Genomic DNA, 25652 nt, shown 5'->3' on the forward strand with positions numbered 1-25652 from the left:
CCGACATTTTTACCTCAACTCAATGAACTAGTTCCACACTAGTTGTTTTTGGACTATTCCCAACTAGTTACAACTCATGCTATTTTTGTGTGCTTCAGTGAATTTTTTTGTCAACCGTACAGTTAAAATCAGTAAACTACTTGCGCACTAGTGATTTTTGGATTACTTACATGTACATGTTCACAAGTAAATAATAAAATTTCAAGGCGTTTGCACTTTGCTCTGTTGTCGCAATTCCATTGCAATAATTAATTAATTTTAGCTACCTATTTAAGGCACTTTTATAGGCATATATATAAATATATATATGTATGTATATATATATTAATTATGCAAATATATATGGATGTTGCAAACAGCAATATATTTAACAGCAAATTAGTGTGTAGTGGTGTGTGTGCGTGTTTACACAAGCATATAACTCATTACCTTAGATAAAGTGCTATTGAAGGCGTCATAAAAGCTACGCTAGACAATTGAGACAAGTTGGGAGGTAAAAGCGGGTAACGTATATGACGCCAGCGACGCATTTTGCTTATGTTTTAAATGTGTGTGTGCATGTTTGCATATATGTACATAAGTATATGTGTGACTATTATGGCGCGTAACAAAAATGAATATCGAATTACTTATTATTTGTCAGCAGCTAATGAACGAACGACTACAGCAACAACAACAACAAAAGCAATTGTGTTTTTTGTGCACTTGCTTACTCACTGTTTCTTCTCAGCTTGCTGACGCTACAGCCGCGCTAAAGGTGTATGCAAACAAGCAGCTATAGAGTTCTACAGCTGGCTTATCATTAGTAGTTTTATTTATTGTTGTTGTTGTTTTCACTATTGTTTTCATTGAGTAATTCTAAGCATTTTGCTCGTGTTGATATTATTTCTCCGGTCATTTTTCATTATTTACGCTGCCGCTCTCCAGTGTACATTGGTTAAACGCCACATAAATGGCAGCCAAATGGCCCGAGTGGGCAACAGCCAATGCCCGGCTTGAATTTCAAAGTGAGTTAAGCACAAGCAATTGATTGAAGAAAATAGCAAAGTGACTTGTCGACAAATTGAATGACGGTAGGAGCTATTCAAGTGCAATAACACTTCCGCTTTCAATGCGTCACCAGAGAATGATGCGCTAAGGCAGCTGGAAAATTTCTATGCACCTTCATACAAACATACATACATACATGTGCATAGTATATCAATATTTATTTAGAAATAGTGTATCATGTGAGTCTTTCGTTTGTGTAAAATTAGGTGTGTTCTATGGAAAATAATTTGATAGAACTTTATTAATTAATTTTTGAATATCAGTAATGCTTTAGAAGTTTTAATACTTCCCTCAACTCCCATATACCTAATACAACTTACAGGTGACTTTATACCGCAACTACTATGAGCAAAAACTAGTAAGACTTTATTCATAATTTTAAAATTCTATAAAATTTATTCTACAAAATCGATGTCATCCCCTTCAAAGTACTCTCCCTTGGCTCCAAAACACGTATGCCAACGTTTTTCTTTCCAATTCTCGAAACAATTATTAAAGTTAATTTCCGGAATAGCCTTCAATGCACTTCACGTTTAAAGTCTTCAATTGACTTAAAACGGTTTAGTAAATAGCCAGAAGTAACACGGAGCTAAATCAGGCGAGTACAGTGGTTGAGGCACGATATTGGTTGAAAATTTCGCGAAAAACTCACGAAGTATCAATGCAGTAAGTGACGGCACATTTTGGTGATGCAAAAACCAAGAGTTGTCGACCCATAACAATGGCATCTTTCCACGAATAGCTTCACAATGCAGACAATGCATAACACTCAATATTATTCCTTGTTGACAGTTTGGCCGCCCGAAAGAAATTCCAGTGCACTACAACTCGATAATCGAAGCAAATTGGCAACATAGCCTAGATTTTTGACCTACTTAAACGCGCTTTTTTCAGCTTCAGTTCAGCTTTGCCACGATATTCGGGTGATTGATCGCCTATTTCCGGGTCGTAAGCATAAATTCAAGACTCAACGCCAGCAATAAACCATTTCATTACGTGCTGCTAGTCGGAAAGCATTGTTACATAGACGTTAACGCGATGCTGTCGAAAAAATTTAGTGATTCTGAAACCAATCGTGCTTTCACTTTTCTTAGGCCCAAAAAGCCTTCAAAATATTCGAAATTTTTCGAATAATTATGGTGATTGCATTTAGAGAAGTTCAACTGTATATACATTTGCTTGGAGTAAGATCCTGTGGTTGATGTTTTACGCCATAAATTCCTTGGCTTTGATTCCTGCATGTTGTAAGAGTTTAAAATATTCGGTTGCACCCAAACTTAGCCCTCCCTTACTTGTTTTTTAGTATTTTATATACTAAAATAATATACAGTGTGCGACAAAACTAAAGCACGGAATCTACCTTGTCGGTATTTAACCGAATAAAATCATAAAATAGGCATTACATGATGTTTTATTGGTTTGTATTATTAGTTCATGTATTCTTCTTTTAAAATTAGTAAAAATTAAACAAATTAACTTATTGAAATATTACATAAAATTAAATATCTGAAGAACTTCAAAAATCTGGTGCGACAAAACTAAAGCACATACCCAATAACTCATATTAATTGCACATTAATTGTTTGTCTAACGGTTTGTAATGATCAGAAAATATTGTATATGTGTAGTTATTAGCTAAATAGAAAAATATTAGTGCATATTCAGTTTCAGTTCGTTATTCGATACGATTGGTTGCATATTAAAGTGAAAGATATATCAATGGCTCGAAATAACTATTCTGTTCATTTTAGAAAAAAATTTGTTAAGGATTTTAAGAAAAGAGAATCAGTTATAACTATTGCAAAAGAGTTTGGAATAAATCAGTCTATTGTTTCCCGAACATTTAGCCGATTTCGCAAAAAAAGCTCTTTGGTTACAGCACATAGAGCTAGAGGGCCACGGAAAGCAACCGAACGAGAGGATAAGGGAGTCATTCGGGCAATAAAAAATTACCCTTTTATATCGGCAATATCTATTGTAAGATAATTACGGTTAAATATATTACAGAGCTCCATACAACGTCGAGCTGTCCATGGGGGGTTTTCATGCTACCTGTAGCAAGTTAGTGCAAAAAAGCCGTATTATTTATTTAAAGAACAGACTGGCGCGATTGGAATTTGTGAGGATGCACATAAATTGAACGATTACCAAATGGTAAACTGTACTTTTTTCTGGCGAACTGAAGTTTAATATCAAAGATTGAGATGGGCTGAAGCTGGTAGGCAGACCGAAGGGACAACGCCTAAATCAGCGCTATAAAACAAGCGCGGTGAAACATGGTGGAGACAATGTACTAGTGTGGGGTTGTTTTCCAGAGAATGGAATTGGGCCAATTCTTTATGTAAACAGTACAATGGACAAATGCAAGCATAAAAATATTTTTTCAGAATATTATGCTGCAGCATGTTGCAGAAGAAATGGTTTTAAAATGGAGTTATCAACATGACAACGACCAGAAACATACTGCTATTTGTGTAAAACAGTGGTTTTTTTGATAACAGGATTGGGGTTTTGAAGCGACTCGCACAATCACCTGATCTCAATCCCATAGAGAACCAATAGGAAATTGTAGATCGAAAAATCAGACGTGAGAATTGTAAAAATAAGGCCGTTTTATACATACAAGTAAAGGTAGCATGGAAAAGCATTTCCTGCGACACATCAAATAAATTAATTGAGTCCATGCCTCGCCGATGTGCACCTGTATTGAAAAATAAGGGATACGCAACCAAATATTGAAAGACATAAATTTTTCAAGCATAAAACCCTTTCGTGCTTTAGTTTTGTCGCACCAGATTTTTGGAGTTTTTCATATATGGAATTTTATATATTTTCTTAATAAGTTCATTTGTTTAATTTTTACTAATTCAAAAAGAAGAATGAATGAACTAGTTATAAAAATAAAAATAAAATCATTTATAACATACTTTACGATTTTATTAATTTAAATACCGAGGAGGTTGATTCCGTGCTTTAGTTTTGTCGCACACTGTATTTTTATTCAAATTTGTAAATGTGTGTGTAAGAAATGCTTCTTTCTTTTTTCAATACTTTAGAATTGAAATAAATTTTTTTAAGGCATACTTTTTGGCGCTTTGAAAAATCTAAATTTATTTTCTATTCCCAAAAAATGAGCTCGAATAGAAGAGAATAGTATTAGAAACACTTCTCTCCTGTTTTCAATACTTTAGAATTGAAATAAAGTTTTTTCAATGCATACTTTTTGGCACTTAGAAAATTTTAAATACATTTTGTATCATTAAGAATTGAGCTCAAAAAAATATCTCCAAAAATTTATATTTATTTTATTTTATGTGCCAAATTAAAAAAAAACGTTTGAAATTACAAATAATTGCATACTTTTAGGCGATATAAAATAATAAGACATTTTAAACTAAGAAAAATGTTTAAGAATTTTACAATTGGAATTTGTTGTTGCATATTGTTTATGGTAGATATATAAAAAATGTTATTTTCCGTATTTTTAGCATAGTTTTAGGCTTAGATATACAGCATCTTCGCAACTTACATCGACATATCTTGCGTAATATTCCTTAAAACCTGATTCTAACAAAATAAATTGGAATAAAATTGTATATAAATTGTGTCTTTGAACATTCTCTATTCTCGAGTTTGAGAGACTTCGAGTTATTTTAGCATAGTTTCAGGCTGAAATATAGAACATCGCTTAAAAATGCATTCTAACAAAACGAGTTGCGATACAATTTTATATAAATTGTGTTTTTGAACATGTTTAGCATAATTTTAGACATATATTGATTTATATTTTCTATAATTTTCTATAACAAGACTGCTTTCTTGAAAATTTACTATCATAGAAGCTTTTCAGACTTATTCAATATGCACAAAAATCGTTCAAACACACCTTGATGCCACATTGTTAAATGCTTCTAATTAAATCAGCGCCTGATGGTATACTAACATACTTATCTATTATTTGTCTTCATGAAACCAACAACCAGCGCGGTTTGCGGTTTAAGCCAATAATTTTTTACGCTTGCAGCAATTTTTTAATTTCTCAGACTCGCTGGGAAAAAGCAGCTGCTCGATTGTTTTTCTGCATAAAACAAACATACAAACAAAGTGTGAAAAGGGTTAGAATTGCTGATTTCATTTCAAATCGAACGGTGACCCCAAACAGTGAGTATTAGTAAGGCGGCCTACGGGTGGCTAAGTGCGAAGAAATTAGTTCATTAGGCATGAAAAGTACGGCACAACAGGATATTAGGGGCGAAATTGTGAGAAAAGTGGCATAAACAAAAGAAAAGGCGGAGTGTGAAAAGCATAAATAAAAGACGTTAATGGCAACAAAGAAGTGCGGTTGGGTTGAGGAAAATGGAGGCAGACTTCTTTCGAAAAGGTTACAAAGGAAGGGGCGGCGGCGAGTGCGTGATGGAGCATAGCCGAGCAGCAAAAAAAAGGTGCTTGTGGCATGTATGTAAATATAATACACTACCTGTTTTATAGGCATTTACAGTTATAAATTTTCAGCGTGTGTGTGCGTGTATGACTGCTGCTGGGTTCAATGGACTCTTGACAGTGCGGTCATGTAGAAAATTGCCCTTTGCCAATAAGCTGAAGACATGAAATATGCATGCATGTGTGTGTTTGTGTATGCGTGTAGCAGTCTAAAGGCATTTTGCACACACAACCGTCTAACACTTTCCACCCCACTGCATACAGTTCCCCTACGGCTAGATTAATTGTGCGAAATTATGAGCACTCGATTGCTTTCTACACCATTTTTCTGTCGCTTTATATATTTTCCCCCAGCATTTGCGCCTAATGGTAGGCAACGATTCTACCTTTACTAGAGTTATGTTACTGTATGTGTGCATCTATGCATTGCGGCACACATATGCTCACACTCAGCGTATTCTCTACATGTCATACATTTTTGCGCTCAGCAGCCATGGTCGGGCCTTTGACTCCTGTAAGTAGGCACTTAAGTAATCGATAATGTATCTAATATTACAATAACCACATGAAAGACACTACATGTGCAATTGATACACCTGTGTGGCTCAGTATACATATAAACATGCATTAGTAAGTAGTGGAAAAGTACGTTTATTGAATTTGCTATTTTCTTATTTATAATACAATTACTACAAGGCAACTAATGACATGTTGGCGCAAGTCGTGAACAAGGGTATTCGGTTGGGGATTAAAGCGTCAGAGCGAGTTTTATTGTTTAGAAGTTAAAAGCATGCTAGTTTATATATGAGTTTATGATTGTAAGGTGCTTTTAGGCGCACAGCAAGAATACAATATTTTTGTAGCCTATTTTAGGAAAAAACTCCCCTAATGCAAGATATCACTTCTTAATAAACTTTATTTCACAAGAAAGTTTTGAATTTTTTTTGCATACTTTTCGGCTTATTTTTTTTTAATAATTGTAGGATGCATTTGAGTTAATTTTTTCATGAAATTTGCGCTATTATTATATAACTGTTAGTTCATAATAAATTTATAGACATTTCTCTGGAGCCCATACATTACAATTTCTCTTGCATACTTTTAGGAAATTCTTTTAAATGCAACATATCGTTATTATTATAATTGAACTACCTCTTTGAAATGGAGTTTGGAGAAAAAGACTTTCAAAAGTGCAACGAAGCCATTTCAAATAAACAATTTATATAATATAATCTTTCTAATGCATAATTTTAGGCTGAATGCTTGAAGTGTTATCATGCGTTTTCACATTAATGTTTAAAATTTTATACAGAAAACAATTTTCATGATCAATTAGATCGAATCTACTTAATATCAAAGTTATTTAGAGAACACTGCTTTTATAAAAAATTGTAATGCATACTTTTCGGCGCTTTGAGAAATCTAAATATTAAGAAATGAGCCCGAAATACTAGTATTAAAAATAATATCTGCAAAAATATATATTGATTGTCTTTGGTGTGCGAACATTATTCAAAACACCGATTAAAATTTTAAATTATTGCATATCTTTAGGAGCTATGCAATTTAATTTGATGATTTTAAACTTAATCGTAAATCTTTTTTCTTATAATTTAAATAACTTGTGTAGTATAGGTAAAATTTTTATGTTGCAGCTAAAATTTTTAAATTGTTGCATATTTTTAGGGGCTATGAAACCTAATTAGACGATTTTAGGATTAAAAGTGACTCAGTATTTTATAAAATCTCTTAATTTGTATACTGTGTGCTATATAAATATTAAAAAAGTTGTCCATTAAATTTTTAGCATATTTTAGGCGCAGATCTACAGCTTTTAAGCTAAGGCCATCTTAGATAGCCTTTGAAATGATTTCTGTCAAAATAATTTAACAAATAGTATATAAATTCTGTTTTTGCATATTTGCAGCATAATTTTAGGCATATGTAATTTTATTTTGTACAACAAGAGTGCGTAAACTGCTAATTTTTAAGATATATTTTCAGTAATACATTGCAAAAATTATTTCTAGCTGAGCCATACGAGTTAAAAAAATCTATTTCAATATTTCTAGCATAATTTTAGGCTCATACTTATATTTATTTTATTAGATACCCACAGTGCAACCTTTTTCCTGGATAAGCAAAAAACACTACCTTTTAAAAATTAATGCTACCATAGTAAGTAATCGCTATATATTACTCTGGAGCCTAAACGTATGCTATGTTGCTAAACACATTTGACAGGACATTAACATAATGGCGACACCTTAGAGAATTCAACGCCTGCGAAAGGCTACAATGCATGTTATGCTTATGCGATAGTGTAATAAAAAGTAAGATGAGTGAGTAAGCTATGAGACAGGTAAGAAAATAGCTAGAAATGTCTAAAGACTTAAAGGGGAAAGCTGAAAGCCAGACCTTCAAGCATGTATAAGTTGAGTGCTTCTGCTGCAAATGGCTGGTTAGTGCTTACTTAGTATGCTCGGTTGGTGTTATGGAAGAAATATATAATTGTTCATTGAGTTGCTACGAAATAGGTGTGCATGCGCCTGGAAGTAGGCACAATAAATGAATGTGTTTTATTTCTTTTAATTTTTTGTGTGCTAGAATGAGAGGGTTTACCGTTCTTTACCGCCGGAAGCTTGTTGCCTTCATCAGCTTCCTTTTAAAGACCTTTTAGGCGCCGGTTTTAAACATGCAAAACGTGAGTTTATTATTTAATGAGTCTTTCGGTCACATTATGCTGCTGTTGTTATAACTTTTAGGCGTTACATTTCTTGGGCATACTCAAAATGGCGCCGACGCTTGCTCCGAAAGCTATTCTTTATATACAGACCTCGCGTGTGAGCCTCTTTCATGTATTTATAGGCTCATTTATGCCGTTGCGTGCGTTCTTTTTTTAGAGATTTAAGTTGTCGCCGTAATTTAAAGTATACATTTTGGCTGAATGCATTTTAGCGTGCCTTAAAATGTTAGCATTGTTGTTTCCATTGTGTAAAAATATTATGCAATTGTTGTGTTTCTCATTAGCACTTCCATAGACTCACCCACCCACCTGTTTAGCGTGCTGCTGAAAACTTCGTTTCTTTGAAGCACCTAAAAGTAGCCTATAACTGCTACATATTTATATTTATGTTAATATATATTTATATACGCTTTTATATATTTTTTGTATGATTATAAGTACATAGCGTGCTGCCGCTCTGCGCACTCTATTGCTTAGTGATATATAGCGTGTGGCATGTGGCATACTTTCAGGCATAAGTCACACTCATTTCCGCATTGATTAATGCTAATGCGATAAGACCGTGTTAGTTGATGTGTAAGCAATTTAATTAACTGTATGTGATTTAAAATGTATTTTACACAAGAGCATATGCCCTGAAGTCAGGAGTACTTATATAGAGTGTTTGAGAATAATGAAATTTGGGAAAATAGGCATGAAGGTAAAAATCCTTTGGAAATGTTCAACAGTGAGAGCAAAGTGTGTACTTCTTAGGATAAATAAAGACTTTACTTGCATAAATAATTGGAAAACATTTTCATAATATTTGTGGCATACTTTCGGGAGCCAAATCACATTTTTCACAAAGTATTTTTTTCTATGTAGATTCTAGAGCTTAAAGCAGCAAAAAAATGTATCCATATCTATTTTTTTAGCACACTTTTAGCGGCGGAGAAAAATCTTTTAATATAAAGTAAATGTTTCCATTGAAATTCGATTTCATTTGCCCTCAATTCTCCTTTTTTAACTAAATATTTGATTGATTCCTGCCAAAAGTTTCCGATTTTTCCCAAGGAGCTGTAGCCACATTTAAGGCGCTTAAAAGTTTACTAAAGTTCTATTTCTAGTTATTTTGGTTACCAAATTCATACTAACTCTGCACTGAAATGCCAACGCATTGAGTTTACAACCACTGCTGTCCTGAATATTTGCTAAAAAGGCACACAGAAAAGCCTTTTACTCGCGCCGAAAAGTAGGCTACAGCAAAACCACAACAACCTTAGACCCACAAGAAAAACATGCAGCTTACAAGCTCAGTAACAGCACTTGCGTTGAACTGTAAATGAGACGAAGAGGCGTTTATTCGGATTTTCTAAGAATTTTAATAAACTCCCATGCGTTGTGTGTGGGTGGGGGGCATGTCTGCGAAGTTAACTCAACTAACGCCCCACAAAAAAGTGACACAGTCCATGCTTTTTACGGCTGCCTGCGTGCGACAGCAGCGCGTTTGATGCAAAATCACATCAAGTGAAAGTAAAAGGGTTAACAAGTTCAAAGTGTTGATGGGGCATTTTAGGCGCACAAAGTTACAAAAGCTGCCCTTTGTTTATTTGTTTTCTTTAGACTACTTCTTGTTGCGCATAATTTTAGGCGCTGCTAGGCATACTTTCAGTTTCTTTGCCATTTTCGTATGGTTGAGTACGCACAAAGCGTTTAGGTCACCAGGTCAAAGTTTTCGGTCGCTCTCGGAAGGGCGAAAAGTCTATATATTTCATTGCTGCTAATGCTACTAGAAGGTCATGTGGTTGTTGTGTATACTTTTGGGAGATTTTAATTAAACTTTTCAATATCTAAACAAGGTAATTGTTAGCCGCCTACAAATATATAAGCGCATTGCCATTCGTTGTGATTTGTTTGATGTAAATACTAATTTTTCCAAGCACAAAAGTATGCAATACTTTAAAAGTTTGTCGAAACTTCGGCAGAAATTTGAAAAGTAGCACTTTAAGTAGAATAAAGAAGCTTAATTCTCAATAAAACTGGAAAAAATATTTATATGAGCCTAAAAGTATGCAACGCATAATATAAAAACAAAGTTATTTTATGAATATTTGACATATAGGCGTTGTAATTCATTTAATTGAGTTACATTCATGCTTACTTGTGAATTTTATATGAAATCAAATTTTGTCTTCCAAGCCCAAAAGTATGCAATATTGCGAAAAACTGATCTAAATAGAATAACTGCCAAGAAAAGAAATATCTTAAGCTATACAAAAAGCAAATGCAAGTCAAAAGATTAATTTTATTGTTTTTTAGAATATGCGCCTATTACCATACTATACTATGCTATCAAATGCTTAAAAATATGTGCAGACAAAATTCATTTCTCACAAAATGCCTATAAACTTACATAAAATTGCTTTTCTCATCGAAAAATTAACGAAAATATACATGAAATAACAGCGCGTAAAACTATGCTACACAATATGCTTGCAAGCCTTAATTGCATGCTTAAAAGAACACAACTTGTACAAATGCAAGTGTAGTGTGCACGGAAAAGTAAAATAATTTTATTTCCAGCCTACCAAAGGTCCTGCGCATACAAGGTTTAAAGCTGAAGACCCTGAAAGTATGCTTTATTGTTATAATAAGCCCGACTATAATAACATTAAATATTTCTGTGTAATTCGTTTGACACAATGCTGTGAATCTTTAATTTATTGCATTAAACTCACAACAAAGCTTGCAGTTACAAGCAAATTTCACTTTAGCCCATAAATATGCAATGCCCGTAATTATTTATTAACAATATACCATGTTAATGCAATGAAGAACATATTAACCATATTATGCATGCAAAAATGCTTAATTAATGCATGCAGCTTTTGATAAGCTGTATTACAGTATACAGCCTGAAAATATGCAATAATTTCGGGCGAAATAATTTTATGATAAAATTTGTTGGCAAAAAGATTGAAATTCTGTGGAAAGCACATAAATATAATAATATATATTAATGCTGCAGTTTTTTTTATAGCAATGCTGAATAATTTATGATATAAGCGCCTATAGGTATGCAATATTTTCATATTTGGCTTTTTATTTGTTGCCATTTACACTTTAATTTGCTGCTGTCAGCAAAATATTTCAATTGCAGTTGCTGTCGTTTTGCAAATTAGTTGGCTGACAAACAATATTTTAATGTTTCAGCCGGAAAGTAGGCATAGAATTGCGGAAAACGCAATTTTTATTGCAAAATCACTTTTAATCGAGGAACAAATTGAATTTTCGAAGCACAATTTTCGTTGATGTGTATAATTATTCTAAATAATGTTCGTATAAATTTCGAAAAAAATGCTCTTCTTTTAACTGTGACGCATAAGAGTATGCAATAAAAGCTTAAAATACAATTTTACCAAGTGGCACTTGAAAAAGCATGTTGAATGTGCAAATTTAATAGTATTTTGTGATAAATTAAGTTCCCTGTGGTTGCCTGAATATATATAAGAATTATTTCATTTATTATTATGGCGCACAAAAGTATGCAAAGCTTGCGTGCAACAATATTGTTTGAAAAAATGTTCGAGCAAATAAATTTGTATACTAAAAAATTAAAAAAAAGTAATTTATGTGTACATAAATTCAGTGAAGAACAAGAATTGCGCTCGCCTAAATGTATGCAATAAAAATTTTAACAACATGTCAGCTGCACTACCGAAGCAGCACTTTCAAAAATTTAATTAAGTTGCACATAAACTGTAAATTAGCGTTATTAAATTTGCGTTTCTTTTATGAAATCCATAAACCTAATCTAACCAACTTGTGCACTTTTTCATTTTGTCCTTTCAGCGCCTCGCATGCTTCACGGAATTCAATAATTTAATTAAGGTAAGTTTACCACTGGTATGACAATCATAAACCAAAAACAAAACGAAAAATGCGACAACAAAAGGAAAACAAAAAATTGTCATTAAAAGTATACTTTTGCGCGCGCACACACTTCACTACGTCATAAAATATGTCATAAAATATAAGTGTCTTTTATTTGCAAATGAAGCAGTGTGTCGGCAAATGACGCCAGTCATCAGCAATTTCACCACAAAACCGCAAAAAAATAAGGCTGACGACAAAAAAAAACGAAGCTGCAATAAAAAGCAGTTGAGGACAAAATCAATTCGGCAGCACATTTTTTCTCTTATTGCTTTACTTTCTCGGGCTATTTTTGGATTAAACAAACTAGCATAATTCGGTCAGTAGATTTTCTGCCTGTTTGCCACAATTTTTTCTCCTACACTTCACACTAACCACTGCTTTAGTGATTTCAATGGCTATCGTATAGTATATTTTCAGGCGCACACCAGCATTTTTTCAAGTGAACTTGCTGCGTGTGTTTATTCAATTTGCTCTTTGTTGCCTTGGGCCACTGGCGAAAAATGAAACAAACGCAGCAGTAATATTGAACCGCAAATGAACTTAGGAGACATAGCAGCATTTTAGGCGTTTTGCAGTACAATGAACTTGAAGCTATATATGCCATGAAAAAATTGTCTGCAGTGCTGTGGGTGGAGATTTTTATGGGTACAAAGAGCGAAAAAATATGATGATTTCCTTTTCCTATGAGAGATCTGTCCATTGCTGTAAGAGGATAATATGCACTTGGAGAAATGTTGTTAGAAAATTTAGGAAATATGAGAAAGTTGCCAATTTTTTTCAAATATCAATTAAAAAAATTTAAGCTGAAGAACCACTTTAATATAACATATAACTAAAAAAAATAGTGTTTTGAAAAAAATCAAATGCGAAATAATTTTTGTAAGGGTTGCCAGCTGTCAAAAAAATTTCTTAAGTTTTTATACAATTATTATTTTTACCAAAATTAGAAACATGTGGGAAGCATAAAATTAAATATTTTGATTTTTTTGTAAACGTTGCCACTTTATGAAAATTAATTTTTAATTTGATGTTAAAATATTTTATAACTGAAATATAAAAACTTGAGAGTGAAATTAAACAGTTCACAGAAAATTTTAAAATTTGTGGTTTGAAAAAAATTAGATTTGAATTTATTTTCGGTAAGAGTTGCCACCTGGTCAACATTTTTTTTTTTTAAGTTTTTATACAATAAATTTTTTTACCAAAGTTTGAAACATGTTAGAAGCGCGAAATTAAATATTTTAATTTATTTTGTAAGGGTTGCCACATGTTTAAAATTTATTTTTAATTAAATTATTTAATCAATTAAATATAACAATTCGAAAGCAAAATTAAACATTAAATTAAATTAGAAATAGTCGAATAATATTTTTCAGAAGGGTTGCCATCTGTTTGAAAATATTTTATCACAAAAAAATTTAACTACAAAAAAATATATTAAATAAAGTAATGGTAATTTCATACATACATATGCAATGTTCTAAATATATTTTGTGATAGTGTTGCCACCCTTCAGTACTTTTTTTAATTTTTATGTTGGAAAAATTAATTGTATAATACAACACTAGAGACAAGCAAACAAGAGGCTTGAGAAAAATATTATGTTATTTGAAAAGTGTTGCCATCTGTTTGAAAATATAAAATCAAAAAAAATCTATATGAATAATGTAACGCATTATACATGGCTATAAATAAAAGATCATTAATATTTCTTAAGTAGTGTGTTGCCACTTGTCTGTTTTATTTTTTATACTGAAAAATATATTGAAATAATAAAAATAAGGAGATTTAAGAAAATTTTATAAAAAAATCCTTTGGTAATATTTTTTGAAAGAGTTGCCATCTGTTTTAAAATATAAAGTCACTAAATTTTAGTATAAAGAAATACTGGGCTACAGAAATCAATCTTAAAAACTTTAAAATAGCTCATTCAATTTTCGTAATGAGGTGAGGGGCTGCCACCTGTTTTACATTTTTTACAAATCAAATGATATTACTTTAATTAAAAAATCTCTTATATTAATGGAAACCTCAATTTTTTTCAGTGTAGTTTCTAATAAGCAGCAAAAATGCGGGAAATCTTCATCGAACATTTTATTTATTCCCCGTACCTTTTTGGAAAATAATACGCCATTCGATAAGCAGCAAATAAAAGCAAGAAAATTGCCTGACACACGCGCGTGTGTTGACCTACGTGGCAGTGCGATTGGCAGGGAAGGGAGACAAGCGAAGATAGTATAATAGGCTTTGTCTAGATTCGATTGTCTTGTTTATGAGCCCAAAAAGCTCTAAGGCTTACGCACAATATGCACTCATACCCGCTTAACACGGAGCAATGCCATTCACTCTGTCATACAAAACCTCGGTGGTCAGCTCCGCGGCAACGACGAATTCCCTGCGGGCAGCAAAGGAGATACCTTGATTTCTTCTATATTTTTCTTTTAGTATTTCTACGGCGCCTTCTGCATTATCTGCCTACGAACTAAGGATTCTCTGCCGCAGCAGAAAACAATAATAAAAAAATTATAGATTACAACAAAAATATATTACTTCAACTTCATTTGCTTGCTGCTTGCGTTCACGGTACACATGTAAATTTATTCTTGTATATGTGCGTGATTTTTTCCCCAGCTATCTTTACTTATTGGTGGTGGCTATAAAACCGCAGAGCAAGCGATCTACTTTCATGTAGCCATCAGCGTGGGTACTGCGATTCCCTGCCATCTCGAAATAATCTCTTTGGGGCTTTTGGGTGTTATGACTGCTGCAGGGCAGCAGCATGGACATAGCGCGTAGACGCAATGAGTGCACAGTTCAATAAGACTGTATCGAAAGCATTGTTGAAAGGGAAGCTACAAAAATTGTCTGTATAAGGAAGACGAAGAAATAGTAGGCAATCCCAAAAAAATATGTCAATGTGTGGAAAAGATACTTAAAATCAAAGTGCAGTTAAAGTAAATCTGACAATACTAGCATAGATGGAAAGTAGATAAGACATATTTAATGAATTTACTACTAAAATGTAGTATACTTTTTAAACTATATCATTATAAAGATAAATTTATGAAAAAATCAACTATTTCCTATTGTTTTTTAAATTTATGCACGAGCGTATGTGTTTTTTGTATGTTATACATCCAAAAGTGTGTATTTAACAAAAATTTTTAAATGAGAAGAAATTTTTCATGTGGAACGCAAGTGGAATGTACTTAAAAAAATTGTCTAAAAGTATATAAAATATGTTTACGCTGTCCTATGCTGTTTTTCAATAAGAACTGTGTGGATTATATGTGGATCGAAAGAAAAATTGCAATATTCTGCATAAAAATAGCTCTCACGTAAACATATGCCTCAATTGAGGGTAAAAAAATTAAAACGCATGTGGACCGTATGTGGAACGTAAATTAAATTAGTGCAATTTTTCAAAATTTAGCTCACACGTGAAAATTTAAGGGTAAAAAAGAAAACTCATGTGGAACGTGTATGAAAATTTTGGAATTTTATAACCCACAAATGCAAAAAAGTATGAAAAATGCACTTTATTGATTTCTGCCATACATATAATAATTCAAACAAAAATTCATTACTAATACGGCTACTTTCGAAAAGCAGAAATGATACTGTAAAAGTAAATATATTGTTTAGAATCCCCTAATGAAACATAGCACATACATATGAACATACATATGTATGTATTTTTAATAAATGTATTTTTAATGAATAAATTCGTATTTTTATATGACCATGCGCCAATTTTTATATCTAAAACACTTACGAACGAAAATAAAAGCGTAAATATCTCATTTAATTGTGAAAAGAAAAGCTTTCGGCACTTACCATTTGAACTTTAGCGCAAAAATAATGACGGATGAAATGAAAAGAGAAGAAAAGTGAAATAATTAGTATAAAATGCAAATATGTACATATGTATATCTTAATAAATTTTAATATCTTAAACTTAATGGCTTAAGAGCTTAACGATTAAAATAAACAAATATACAAATATAAAGATATGTATGCATCTATTTTTTCTTAGCCAAACACTTCGCAGTGCAAAAAACAAGAAGGTAAACAAAGGAACAAAAATAAAACTAAGAACGCGCCATACTGGCTGAAATAAATGAACAAACAAATTAATAACAGATGTGCGAATAGATGAATGAATGACGTTGCGAGTAAGTGCGTTGAAGTGGCAAAAAATGGCAAGCAGTAAGCGTAGCAACAATTTTTTGTATACAAATGCTTGGTCAATAATAAATGAATAAGCATTTATGCAACGACGTGTGGCAAAATGATGAACGTAGTGATGCTGTACGCTCTAGATGTATTGACGTAATTCGTATGGCAAACAACAGTTTTATCAATAAAATTACGTTGTTCAAAATTCTTTTGCAAATGAAAGTAAAAAAAAAATATTAAAGCTGTTTGCAATAAAAATACTGAAATGCTGTTGCAGATATTTTCATTAAATATTTGTGGATCGTAATGCCAATGTGTTTAATTTTTTGAGAAATATGAGAAACGTAAAACTTACAGTTTCGGGCAAATATATTGATTTACATATTGTGGATCCCATGTGGATTGCATGTGGAATGTACAGAAAAAATATTCAAAGTGCTAATAACATTTTTTTATAGAAATTGTCCGCTGTATGTCCATTATAAATGTGGAACCTATGTGGATTGTAAGCGGAATGTTCAGACAACCATTTCCAAATGGTTGTAAAACTAACTACTACATGAAACTTGAAAGAAGCAAGCGTAGAAAAAGTTGAAATAAATCAAAAAAAAAATTGAAAGACAAGTGTAAGAGTGACACCAAATAAATAAAGTTAATGTTAACGACTTTAAATTTGTTGTTCGTTGGCAGATAACTTGTCAATGGAAGATCAAAATGCACGACAAGTAATTTGAATAACAATAATAAAGTAAGAACAAGGTGAATAAAATGTGGATTGTAAGTGGAACGTATGTGGAACGCAAATAAAAATTGTCTGTTGACTCTTAGGCTGCCATATAGAACACTAAAAATATTAGAATTTGCCTTATATAACAGAAAACAGCAATAAATCGACAATTGCTCAAAGTACTTTATATTGAAGATTGGCTTAACCGCCCTTTGTAGAACAATCAGTTTCTATATTATAAATTTTGCTTTGATTTTTAATTCCTTCTACACTAAAACAATACATTTTTCTACGCAAATTCCTACAAAAATTTGCTTGCTTTAATACTGTGTAAGCCTTCATTTAACACCGCCTGAGGTTGGATTACTACACAGAAGTAAGCTCCTCTGAGTAAGCGCCACTTTTCAACAGTTATTCAGCGCAGAAAGGGTATAAATTTAATTAAGCTGAAGAATTTCTCGTTCATTTAATAAGTAGTTATTTAGTATGCATGTATTGGTGTAAAAACACACACTCACACACATTCAATGTGGCAGTGGTGCGCATTTGATTCACAACAGGGAACAATAAATTAAAAGGTTACAAGCCGAAAGTTAGTAATGCTTTGATGAACAAATCACTTGAGTCGCCCAAACGCAGTCAAATTCGTTAACACAGCAACACAGTAGGCTGATTTTAACTACACATTGTTGCTCTTGCTTTTATGTGCTTACGCTAACTGGTTGGCTACAACGTGGACCGGGGTCTATTGGGTCAGCTGTGTGTTGCTTGTTTGCTTGTCAATTTGGCAACGTAGCGGCGTGCAGAGTACAATAAGTCCCAAAAGTGCCGATATAGAAGATAGGGAAACAAGTGAGATTACGAGTTGACGGCGCGATGGGCGTATGCGTGTTTTCTGTGCGAATTACGGGAACATACACGAGTAACTTGTGTTGCTGTGCGTGTGTCACAATGTGCTGCCCACACTCTTTACGCACACTGCTTTGTTTGCTTGACACTGTGAGGAGCGATTTCCGTGGGAGTCCCACTTACCCTAGCACGTTCACACTTATGCACACATACATTCGTACATTTGTAGTTATGTATAGGCCTTGCTAACAAGCAAGTGGTATGTACTGGCTATAGCCATGTTTGCCCTGTCACTTGTTGGGGTGTTGTGTTTGTTAGCTTTTTGTTTATCAGCGCATGGCTCAACAAAATAAACAGTGTTAATGTAAAAAACATGCAACAAGCGGGTAGCATTTGGCTAGACCTCTGCTATGCTTTGGTTTTCATAAAGACCCATAAATATTTATTAAAATTATGTAAATATTTATTAAAATAATGCGTACGCCAAATTATATGCAATAGAGATATGTTTAATTAATGGGAAAATTCCAAGTAAAAAAAAATTTACAGCGATTATAAATTGCTAAGCGTTAAGGGATAGAGTATGTATGTAGTATGTATTTGTATAAAATGGAAAAAATATATATGTAAACATAACATTTTTGGGGTTTAATAGCAGTAATATCTCATTATAATGGCATTATTTGTTCTATGACAATATGTTTCACTTCCAAATGTGCTTAAAAATAGTAAAATTATGTGGATCTTATGCGACGAATATTTAAACACAAAAACTAACAGCAGCTTTCATATAATACTAGTCAAAATAATAAAATTTGTGTGGAACATAAGTGGAATATAAGTGGAATATAAGTGGAACCTAAATACATTCTATGTTTTCATATAATACTAGTTAAAATAAACAAAATTGGTGTGGAACATAAGTGGAATATAAGTGGAACCCAAGTGTATTCTATGTGGAATGCTTAATTAAATATTTATGAGGTGGTTTAAACAAATTTCCACACGAAAGTTTAACCTAATAGCTGAAAGAGATTCGAGTTATTTGTGGAACGCTTGTCGTTTGCAAAACATTTATCTTATAATGAATGTATTTTTTTATAACAAAAGAAAATGAAAAAAACATTTGAATAAATGCTTCCCTGTTGTTCGCGTTTTCAAATTAATCTTTAAAAAAAGTTGTAAAAACAATACGAAGAGTGTGCTGAGCATATGCAAAGTAAAGACCTGCGATAACGTCTGTTATTGGGATATATCAGATACCAGGTTAAAAAGTCTAAGTCCTTAAATAAGTTATCTTATCATATAGTATATCTATTGGTATAAATCGATGTGGAACTTATGTGGAACATATCATGTAGGCATTGAATATGGAACATAGAAAACGATTTCAAAAGTTATAAAAAAATAATTTCAAAATGGTTAAAATAAATATATAATAAATTTTCATTGTTAAAATATTTACAAACAGTTTTTGTTTTAATATTTGTGGGAAAATTTTATTTCTGAAAAGAACACCAAACTGTCAGTATCTACTAAATACTTTAGTTATATTTGAGCAAAGATAAAATCGTAGTAAATGAAAGGTGGTATTTCATTCCGGAATTTAAGTGGAATACACATATGTACATATGTGGATTGTATGTGGAATATAAAAAAATATTATTTTTATGTTTATATTATTTCTAATGGCAGTAAATCAGAGATGACACTGTATTGTGGAACTTAAATGGAACATATGTGGATTGTATGCACAATGTAGAAAAATATTTTTTATATGTATCGCTAAAATATAACTAAGTAGAAAGTGATATTTCATTGTGAAACTTAAGTGGAACATATGTGGATTGGATGTGGAACGTAGAAAAATTTACTATATTTTCTAAAAAATGCGAAAATAATTTGATTTTCAAAAAGAACAGAATTTTCCATAAAACAACAAAAATTTATTATGTATTACAACTTAAAAATATATTTTCTTTTCTCTCTGACTTAGAATGGCTTGAAAATTTACTTTTGGCGCTTAAAATATAATCTAAGAAATTTTTAATTAATAATTTACAGTGGTTTATAAAATATGTAAATATGTATAACTATGTAAGCATAACGAATGTGAATTTGTTTATAAACCCAAAATAATTGTATATTGAGCATGCATATACAAGTATGGATGTATATACATACTATACTGTATGAATATACTTACTCACTTTAGATGTATGTAAGTATAGAGCTTAAGGACATTTTTTTGATAGGAGCGTATGTGATTTGATATATTTTATGTATAAGTGTTATATACCACCCACGAGGTATAAACCTCTTTTAGTATGTAAAGTGAAATAAATATATAACTAATCTTATTAAATGATTACAGTGAATTTTCTGTATACTTGCATATATTATTCTACTAAAAACTATCTTAAGCACTTAAGTACTTAATGCTATTAAGAAATCAAGCACTTAAAATATTACGACTAAATGCTAAAAGCCTCCTACATAGTTGGAAAATTGTGCACGAAGCAACAAACTGTAATAAATACCATATTTTTTCGTTTCTCCACTGAAATATCACATTTTGATATTTATTTATTTTTGTGCTGCTCAAAAAGTTGACGCTAATTAAAAGTGATATAAATTTTCATTAACTTTTAAACAATTTAATTAAATTTGCTGCCTTTAATGCTATTATATTTCGCACGTTACTTTTCCATCAGCCCTACAAAACCTTGAAAATTCAGCCAACATATGGTCGCAGCTCCAGTCAAGCAGCTGCCGTCATGGCGTATACGTAACATGACTTTGGCATGAGTGCATAAATAAAATGTTAATCATACGCCGTGTGGGGCCAAATGCGAAATAAAATGCACAAATAGCAGCAGAAAACGAAGAGAAAGCATAAAACCGAATAATGCAAAGCGCCAGCAGACAATGCATGCACAGAAGAGTAAATAACAAAAAATGTTGCGCCACTATTGACGCACGCATTGACAAAACGAGAGTGGGAGGCGCACAAAACCATCGAAAAAAGGAAATAAAAAAAATGGCAAATCGAAAAAAACACTAAAATTGGAATGAAAAGTAAGCGCGCAGTATAAAAAATACAATTGTAGTCAAGTCTAAGTAAGAATTCATTTGCCAGTGTATGTGTGTTTGAGCACAAGTGATTCTGTTGATTGTAAGCGGCTTTGGGTCAGGAATTGTCGACGGCAGGCAAACGGTGGCAGGCGCGCATGTACACAGCATACATTTGTATATACATATGAAGGTAGATTGAAGGGCGGAAATTTTGTATGAAAATTTATAGCGCAGCAGACACACACTCTTACACATTTATGTATGAAACTCGCAACTCATTGCATTTAGCGCGGCGAGCTCCAATTTTTTCCACAGTTCAATGCGAAAATTAGTACAGCATGAGACAGAGCTGCGCTGCTTATATAGGGTTTGGCGCAAAATGGCACAATAGTAAATGTGGGCGTTGAAATGCACTAATTTTCAATATCAGCAACAACTGCTTGCTACCAACAATATTTATTTTCATTTGGTTGGCAAGCTATTGCGGCATATGCGTGGGATTAAAGCGTGTGGCTATTTATGGGTATAGAAATAAAAGTTTCGCTGTGCAAACGTATTGCGCGCAGGCATATGTAAACTAGCTTATGAGCTTACTTGGCAGCTTACTTACTTTTCATGAGCATTTCTCGTATGCGTGCAAAATTCAAGTTTTGGAGCTACAAAAGCTACTATACGGTATGTGAAGATATTTACTTTTATATTAGTTCATTATTCCGGAAATAAAATTCGACCAGTTTTAAAAACTTGTTATGCCAGTTTATACAGGCTTTACGGAAATAAAATTCGTTCAGTTTTAAAAATTTGTTATGACCGTTTATATCCGTTTTCGTGCACTTTCAAAATTCGACCAGTTTTAAAAACTTGTTATGCCAGTTTATACCAGTTTAAATTAATTTCTAAAAATATTTGTATGCTGCATAAGTTTAATTAAATGCGATATTTTCAGTTTATACCACTTATGCATGGCTCGTGTGCTTAAAAAACTTTAAATATGGAGCAAAGAATGCTGCTAAATACTATCTGATTATATTACACTCGCACAAATTGCTTATTTTTGCTGTAATAATATTTGAATTTACTAATTACAATTTCTACCACTTTTAATTTTTTTACCATTTTTAAGAATTTTATACCAGTTTTAAAATTTTTACGTATAATTTATTTGAGTTTTTTATAAATATATGTATATTGAATTTAGTAATTGCAGTTTATACCACTTTTCAATTTTATACCACTATTAAGAATTTAAGTTTATACCAGTAATAAAGTATTTTAATAAGCTAGTTAAAAACCACATAGATTTCAATTCCGGGATGCAACCAGGCATCAAATGTGATCCTTTTTATACCAGTTTGACAAAAAGTCTATCTTTCGGTATAGATAGATGGGAAAACTTTGACTTTAAATTATATAACTAACTCCGCTTCGGATTTATCTAAAGGTGCTCGTCTTGTTGGCCTAATAGCCTGCTTTTTTATTACGGAAAATGTTCCTGTGGCCGGGAACCCAAATTAAAGACAGGTCTAGTTCACTCGCTAGTGAGCTTAAAGCCTTTCTGCAAATTGATTAACTGCGCTGGAATTAATTTCTGGTATGGACAACGCCGCAGCGTTATGGTGTATATGGTTGCTTTCTGTATCCTCCCACAGTTATTCAATAGAGCATTCTATACCTCTCTATACCTACTACGCTGGCTGAGTTTGGTAGTCGGAAAGATAGAGTTTCGAGATCATCGGAATATACACCAGCACCCACCCGCAGTCGATTTTGGACCCGTCTTTTACCAAACCTTCCACGCCTAGAGGGTATCCTTACCTGCAAGTGGCTATTGAAATCTAACCTTGGGTGAATATAGTACTATACATGTGCATGTACTTATTGTTTTTCTTTTCCAACCTCCTAATTGCTGTATTTTTATGCGTAAGTAGTCAAGGATTATGTTTATTTTATTTGGAACGTATGTGGATTGCATGTGGAACTTAACTAAAAAGTCATAAAATATGATTGAAGCCTATTTACATTCACTAAAAAAACTACCAAACCCCACAAACTAAAGTGGAAATCATGTGGACCATAAATAAAAAGTGATTAAATGCAAGTACAACCCATTATCCGATGTGCTTATTATTACAATAGGCACACAGCAATCCACATATATAAATGTATGAATATTGTGCATATATATTTGCATGTATAACTAGTGTCCCTTCCTCTTCTACGCTATCTGCTTATTAACCGCTTTCATTGTTTATCTTATGGCTCGCCTTAATCGCTTTTATTAACTTAAATGGCAATTATAGTGATTTATAGGTGTTAATTGCCGAAATCAAATAGTAAATTTACAAAAGACACGCATTAGAATAAACAAGTATATTAAACATAGATACACACATATGTAAATGTGTGCATACACATATGTATGTATGTATATACACACAAGAATGCTTACATGTCTAAAAATGCGATAGCGCATACAGGAAAATAACAATTTATGTTATAAGTATGTATGTATGTATGTATATATTAACGTAAAGCTATAGCATATACAAAAGATTGTATATATTTAGTCACGTGGGAACATTTGGAACATATGTATACAGGAAAAAAATCAAAGGTGTTTGTTATCATTATTGTAAGAATGCATAACTAAATATATATATAAGCAGATACTTGTATATACATACTTATATACATATGTATATAAATAAAAATGTAATTATTTAATCTATACAAAAGATGTTGCTTTTGTTTATTTCCTTACTAAGAATTCGCCTTAGTGAGGAACGATTTATTTGGCGGAAACTATTTTCAATAATAATAATTCCAAATATAAAGCAATGTATTTTACCATGTATATATTGAATTACTTATATGTATGTATTTATATAAGTATATATGTACATACTATAACAGCTCACAAATACTTGATTTTCCACTAGCTGTAGCGTGTGGTATACGAAAACAATTGTGTATTATTGCCCAAAATCAACAGTAATGTGAAAATTATGTAAATGAAATGTGGAATTCATGTGGAACCCATGTGGATGGTATGAGGAACGTAATATATTTAACTTAAACATGTACTTATTAATCAAAAAATTATATACTTTTACACAACAACAATGTGGAACATATCTAGACAAAAACTTTTCTAATATTGACAAAAATAAAATTAATATTTATTCTCGTCAACAGCAATATGCAAATTATGTAAATTAAATGTGGAGCGCAAGTGGAACCCATGTGGATACTATGTGGAACGTAATATATTAGCTTAAATATAAACTTCTTAATTACTAACGTGTCAAAACGTTATAATTTTACACAACAACAATGTGGAACTTGTTTAAAAAAGAACTTTTAGTAGTGAAAACGATTTGAAAATGTGCGCTCATACGTATTATCTGCATACATACATTTTTTTGTAATGCTTTGTTTGCTTTAATTTTGCTTTTCCAGCAGACTTGTAAACATAAATAGCGTGAAAACTTACATCTGCTTTATCTTTTCCCAGGTATTTCTCAATGTAAGCAAGTATTAAGCGTTTTATTATGCAATAAAGCTGGCAAAGGATGTTTATATATTAATCAAAAGAATTCTTTGTGTTGATTTTATTGATTAACATTTGTGCTGTAATAAGGTTCTGCTTTTCGTTTGAAAAATAATTTATTATAGCTTTGGCTTGCAATAAATTCTGCAACTTAATTTTCAGTTGGTACTTTTCCGATTGCAATGGTGTTGATAAGTTTGATGTATGTACATATACATTTATTTTTTTTTTAACGAAAATAGTTTTAGTTAATACTTTTCCGTTTGCAGCGGTGATTATAAAATTAAGATAGTGTTATTTTTGAAAACGAAAATAAGTTTGGTTTCAATTTGTGTATTGTATCTACATCCATACATATTACTGAATATTTTTTTAATGAAAATATTGCAGCAATGTTGTTTAACTTGCCACATAAAAACGTAAAACACAACTAAATGTTAATTTTCTTTAAAAAAAATAAATAATTATAGCACCGACAAATGTTATCATAAAAATTTTTTGTGGAACGTAAATTAAAATAAGGGAAATAATGAATTCTTATATGCTAAAACCCGTACATACCACAAAAATGTAAATTAAATTTAAAATTAGTGTGGAACATAAGCGGGATGCATGTGGAACGAAATCAATTCTTTCCAAATTCACTTTAATTTTGTTCTGCCATTCGTTTAAAAATGAAAAAATAGATTTTAAACAAAATTCCATAATAATAACACGGACAAATGCTATCATAAAAACATTTTTGGATCGTAAATGAAAATAATGAATTCTGAAAATGAAAATTACGAAATTTTGAACGTTAAACTCTGTATATACCACTAAAATGTTGATTCAATTTATAAGTAATGTGGAACATATGTGGGCTGCATGTGGAACGAAACTTTTTTTCGAAATTCCCTTGAATTTATTTCCTGCCATTCGTTTCAAATAAATGCACAATTTTTGATGATTTCTTTGCAGTTTTTCAGCATAAATTTAGGTTCTGATACCACTTCAAAGAGCAAATTTATACGCTCTCCATCTCAAGGAAAAATACCATCATACAATTAAATTTATAAATTACGGTTTCCACAGTGTAGAGCGAAAAATATTTCCCCAAGTTTTGTAAACATTTCCTGCGT

At 32.0% G+C, this 25652-nt stretch overlaps 1 protein-coding gene across 2 annotated transcripts in view; it reads left to right on the top strand.

The window, feature by feature from the left end:
* LOC105232178 (1-phosphatidylinositol 4,5-bisphosphate phosphodiesterase) overlaps positions 1 to 25652 on the top strand; it is a 144635-nt gene that overhangs the window by 23816 nt on the left and 95167 nt on the right. For both annotated transcript variants that reach the window (XM_049456658.1, XM_049456657.1), the window contains exon 3: positions 12068 to 12106. The gene's annotated coding sequence lies outside the window, so the exon portion shown is untranslated. The remainder of the gene's footprint in view (positions 1 to 12067; positions 12107 to 25652) is intronic.

The sequence above is a fragment of the Bactrocera dorsalis genome, chromosome 4 (genome assembly GCF_023373825.1).
Source record: "Bactrocera dorsalis isolate Fly_Bdor chromosome 4, ASM2337382v1, whole genome shotgun sequence".
In the NCBI taxonomy this organism is placed as follows: domain Eukaryota; kingdom Metazoa; phylum Arthropoda; class Insecta; order Diptera; family Tephritidae; genus Bactrocera; species Bactrocera dorsalis.